The sequence below is a fragment of the Bidens hawaiensis genome, unplaced genomic scaffold (genome assembly GCF_021521415.1).
Source record: "Bidens hawaiensis isolate Kalapana, Puna unplaced genomic scaffold, B.hawaiensis_p1.1 tig00004020_1, whole genome shotgun sequence".
Taxonomy (NCBI): Eukaryota; Viridiplantae; Streptophyta; class Magnoliopsida; order Asterales; family Asteraceae; genus Bidens; species Bidens hawaiensis.
Genome location: NW_027491236.1, coordinates 1,383,148 through 1,389,147, shown reverse-complemented (window position 1 = coordinate 1,389,147; position 6,000 = coordinate 1,383,148).

Here is a 6,000-nt window from a genome sequence, read left to right as displayed (position 1 = left end):
ATCATACTTCTCCGTAGGGCTGCAAATGAACCGAACGAACACGAACAAGGATGTGTTCATGTTCGTTCGTTATGAAAATAATGTGTTCACGAACGGTTCACGAACACAAATAAAATCGACAGAGCCTAGAGATTGAAACTGATGTATTTATCAATGTGAATAATGAAAGTATGTAAATGAATCGAATGAACACGAACATGGGCATGTTCGTGTTCGTTCATTTAACTTTGAAATAGCACGGACACTTAATCGAACAAATATTTATGTTCATGTTCGTTTATTTAAAAAGGGATATTTGTGTTCGTTTGTTTAAAATCTAAACGAACATAACTGAATAAAGATAAACGAACATACATGAACAAAATGTAAATGAACACAAACAAACATAAACGAACTTAAATGAAAACACTTAACTAGACACAAATTAATATATATAAAACCTTTAAGCAGATAACCTATCTAGATAATATTTAATTATTTTCTATTAATACATAAATTAACATAAATAAATAGACATAAACGAATATAAATAAATGAACATAAACGAACATTCATTAACATAAATAAACGAATGGAGCATGTGTTCATATTCGTTCGTTTAATTAAAAGAACGTAAGTTTTTTGTTCATGTTCGTTCGTTTATTAAATAAACGAATATAAACGAACTTCTCGCCAAACGGTTCACGAATAGTTCACCGAACATTTGGTTCGTTTACAGGCCTACTTCTCCGTTAAACCCCATCCAGACGTGTGCCTTTTCATCAATTCAAAATTCTTTTAAATCCCCTTTTATCCCCTTTCCTTTAATTTGATATAAAAGCCATGATAATTGTTAATTAATATTATAATGTTATATATTATGCTTACATATAGTAAATAAATAATAATAATTGTTATATTTTATGTTAATAATTGTTATGTATTATTTAATATTATAATAATTTTAGCAAATAACAAAAGAGTCGAGCACAAATAAATTACACAAATAGTCTTTCAACTATTAAATCGTTTTCATAAAATATATAAATAGTCTTTAGGATAAAATAACTGAATTGTCCTCCTATTTAACATATTAAATCAATGAGTAAAGCAATAGATTCTGAAAGTGCTATAGAATTCTAACCTCAAACAATGAGCTGTTAATAAATTGTAAAACAAAAATGTCAAAACAATTGAAAAATTCTCAAAATAGTCCATTTTAGAAAGAGAAGTCCCAAAATAGTCTTTTTTCCTTAAAATCTTTTATAATTTGGACTATCAAGACGTATTGGGAAAAGATAAAAATAAAGACGAGATTTCGAAAGAAAGTCAGGTAAAAGACGAGATTTAGGGAAATAATGTCGGTAAAATCCAAATTATTTGTAATCTTAGAGCAAAAGTTCAAATTTTTCAAAAATTTTTTTACTCAAAAAAATCGTCTTGAAAGACTGTATTATTTATTATGTTTCCTACATTTCCCGTCCATATTTTTAAATTTTTAAAAAAATATATTTTTTATAATTATACCCTAAACTACCATCACCCACTTGAACCACCACCACCATCAGTAATTAAAAAATAATATCTGACAAAAAACGTAGATAAAGTACTGTATTATTATATTTCCTAACCATGATATGAGCATCTTCTAAGCATCTGCTCCAAAATCTTCAAACAAATAACATCATCATCCACAACAAGAACCCTCAACCCAACCGGAAACTGATCCGGTACACCCGTTTCACCTTTACACCCCAATGACCCGGACCCGGACCCAGACCCGAACCCGAAACTGCCCCCCGTAGTCATACTCAAACCCACAGGCAACAAAATTCAAAATTGAGCAAGACCCATTTCATTAAACAGCAACTGGAGTTAAACCCAGAAAGCTTTTATCAGATCTTGGAGTAATTTGTGGAGTTGAAGACGTAATGATTGAGAAATTGGGGTGTTTGTTTATTATGGGAAATTGGGTGTGATCAATTGGGGGAATTGAATGTAAATAGATACAGGAGGGTGTAGAAGAAAGAAGATTGGTGATGATGGGGTGGGAGTGGTGGTGGTAATGGGGTGGGGCCGACGTGATGGTGGTGGTTTAAGGTGGTGGTGGTTAAAGGGTATAATTGTAAAAAAAAAAATTTCTAAGAATTTAAAAATATGGACGGGAAAGGTAGGAAACATAAAAAAACAGTCTCTCAAGACGGTTTTTTGAATAAAAAAAATTTGGAAAAATATGGACTTTTGCTCCAAGATTACAAAATAATTTGGACTTGTATAGCATTATTTCCCCAAATCTCGTCTTTTACCTGACTTTCTTTTGAAATTTGGCCTACTCCTTTATTTTTATCTTTTCCCAAAGCGTCTTGCAAGTCCAAATTATAAAAGATTTTGAGGAAAAAATGACTAAAATAAGACTTTTCTCTCTAAAATCGGCTATTTTGAGAATTTTCCCTAAAACAATCCTAATCACATAGACCAAAAGCGTAATTTACCCTTAACAACTAGGGGCTGTTTGTTTACATCTGAGTGGAACCATTCAAATGAAAACATTTGTTTCATTCAGACTGTTTGGTTCCGGACAAAAAGACATTTGAATAGTTAAAATTGGGTCTGAATCATTCAGACTCATGTTGTTGCTGGATAGAACAGAGGTTTATTCAGATCTGGCTAATTCAGATCTAAATGAAGCAATACAGATTATTATCCGCCATCATTTAAGATTCTTAGTTTAGATTATTAAAATTGACTTTTTCTTTCATTAATTATATTTGAAATAACATATATCAATGATTTTGCATTATATTTTTGTTTGGATAATCCATGGAAAAGAGTTTATAGGATAAAAAGAAAAAAATCGCAAAAGGAGTAGGAATATAATATCAAGGCATAAACTTTTCGTGACTTGAATTTTATATTCAGGTTCCAGCTGATTACATCTGCTTCTGTTCGCCTATTAGCAGCATTTTAATTGTACCACCTTTTCAACTAACTTTGATAAACGACTTTGCCATTTAAAATTGCTTTATTAGTTACTACAAATACAAATATACGAGTTAAATTTAATGTAGAGCGATATTAACATGAAAGCAAATTAAAATAAAGAAAACAAAGTACGCAAAATGTCCATAGCTTCACCGTATTCGTCGTGTCATACACATCATGAACTAAAATACAATATGTTGATTTTCACTCATGAATCACCCCTTAAATATCAAAACACAAAAGAACTTTAACACGATGAGCAACCAAGTACAAACATCATAAACTAAAATACCTTAAATTAAAACATAGTGATCATAAACTATGAACTTGTTCCATGATTTATAGGAGGTAAAACAAATAAATTTGCAAAAAAATAAAAGTGAACAAAAACTAAAAGTCTAAAACACACAGCAAAATAAAATACACAAACTAAGAACCAAATTAAACACCATAAAGTGAAAATACGCATACACATATGACATAACATTAAAGAACTCAAAGACAATGACCATAAACTAAAACACAGTGATCATACACTATATATGAACTTGATCCATTAAATGATTAAACAACTAAATATAAAAAGGAACACCGAATCCCAAAATACTTATGAACTAAAACACACAAGTTGTATTAAGTAAGTTTGAGTAAGATATCTTGTCTAATGAAACTGTGTAGCTATTGATCTTCCGATGTATAACATCCCAAGCAAACGAATAAGAACTAAAACGCAATGATTATTGATAAGTAGATCTTGTGTCAGAAACAACAATCTTTAATCCTCAAAATATATCCTTTTAACCCTAATCCAGGATCCATTCTTCATCCTCATCATCATTTCACCATCCACAATCTTTGACAATCTCAAAAAACAGTTCGCCCGTTGTTTCGTTGGAGCTCTAAACAAACCGAATCACAAAAACCAGCAGACGATTATGATCATAATTAATTATAACCAGAACCAAATGCCATTGTGTAATGGATATTAAAGGATTATTCATAAAAATTCATTAGCATCTTCTATTCAAATTTGGTATAAATAAAATTAATTATATTTGTTTGTATCATATTTGTTGATTATAGTTAACTAAAAGACTTAAAATACTTATATAAGGATCTTACATATTCTTCCATTTCTAATTTAGCTTTTTTGTTGAAAAATTTGAAAGTTGATGAAGGTGGTAGTTGGGGTGGGTCAGTCTGCATGAAATTACACTTACACAATTGTAACTTGCACCTCTCCAACTAACCTACTTTTTGGAATAATTGCAATTTGTGTGATTCCACCTATATTCATTGTTTTTTATATTTCAAAACATTAATTACTTTTAATCAATCGATCATGATAACAAGTCCAGCTATTTATTTATTTTTCATATTTTTCTATCATATATTTAAATATAAGTTGAAGCTCTTGTCTAAAAGAAAAATGAATCCAAACTCAGATATTTTATGATAAAAACACCCAAATATAAAAGGTGTATAAAAATTTGTGAAATAAAATTGAATTATTTCTTAAAAATCCTTGCTAATCAATTTGATCCTTATGAGCGATGTCTTACATTTAAATCTGCGGGTACAACTTCAATAGAGCTATTAGTAATCTATTAGCAACATGTTTGTCGTTATTCCGCTGTGAAGAAACACTAAGGTGCTGTTTGTTTTTGCAGACATAAACTGTCTGTAAGCTGATTTCATCTGTTTTTATGTCTGCAGCTGAAGATGTGGTCTGAAGCTCTGTAAGCTGAAAAAATAAGACTGTTTGTTTTTATAAGTTGATACTGTCTGCATAAACTGAAAATATGTAAATTATCAAACTTATCTCACTGGATAGAAGTTATTTAACATTCAAGTTACATAAAATTATAATATTAAAAACAAGTTTAAAAAACACATAACATAAAATACACACTTATAGCACATCTGGTACACTAGAATCTATCTACTGATTACAACAATCATAAAGACTAAAACTGGAAAACAAACGGATTCAAGAATCAAAACCCTAAATTAACAGAAGATGAACAAAATTGATGTTTGAGAGAGAAACTGAACGGATTGTATGAATCACGATAAAACTTCTCGACTCTTTCAATTTATATAAGCAGACCAAATCAGCCCAAAACACAACCACTAGAACGAGGTGGTCGAACGGTTTAATGATGAAGCAGTGGGGGGTCGACGGAGGTGGTCGAACGGTGGTTATGGCGGCGGTATGGCGACCGAACCAAGGGAGAGAGCAGGAGGCGGTATGGCGGTGGTTATGGCGACCGGAACCAAGGGAGAGAGGAAGAGAAGGAGTGTACCTGGAGGAGCAGAGGCGGTGGCGATGGCTGCCGGCGAGTGGAGGAGCGACGGAGGCGGTGGCTAGGGTTGGAAGGGCTGGACGACCGGTTGTGGAGGATGAAGACGTTTGAAGCATGTTTCAATAGCTTTTGTTTTAAGAAGTTATAAGCTGTTTGCAGATCTTATTCTTTTAAAAAAACAAACTGTCTTCACAGCTGATTGTCTGCGCGCCTGCAGACATTACTCTCCTGAAGATGTTTGAAGCAAAAACAAACATCACCTAAGTGACCCACGGGCAGATTACGGATAATCTGGGGGCTAAATAGATGTTTCCCACGAGGATGAGGTCCAGGAAAGAAAGTTGTTCTTCAGGTGACCTGCAAAACAGACACCGTAAGCTCGTCACTGAGAAGGGGGGGTTCCTCCTTGTGACCACCCTCCGGCGTGAGAATCATACTAGATTGCTCTGAATATAAGTGTATATTAAGAGATTGCTAGAGAAGATGAGATAGTGAGATATCATATGATGTCCTTACCATTCCAAGGTGTTGGAATATTTATAGCCGAAGGTAGGTTTCCAAGAATGTACAGCCGGCTGAATAGTATCCCTGTTCTACCAACAGTGGGCTACGCACAAGCCATGCTAGTTGGTGGATAGGTTGCGGCCGACAGTGACAAGGCCGGCTGTATACTGTTCCTTTACTGCCGGCTTTGCACTGTTCCACCAACTGTAGGCTACGCACGTCCCACAGT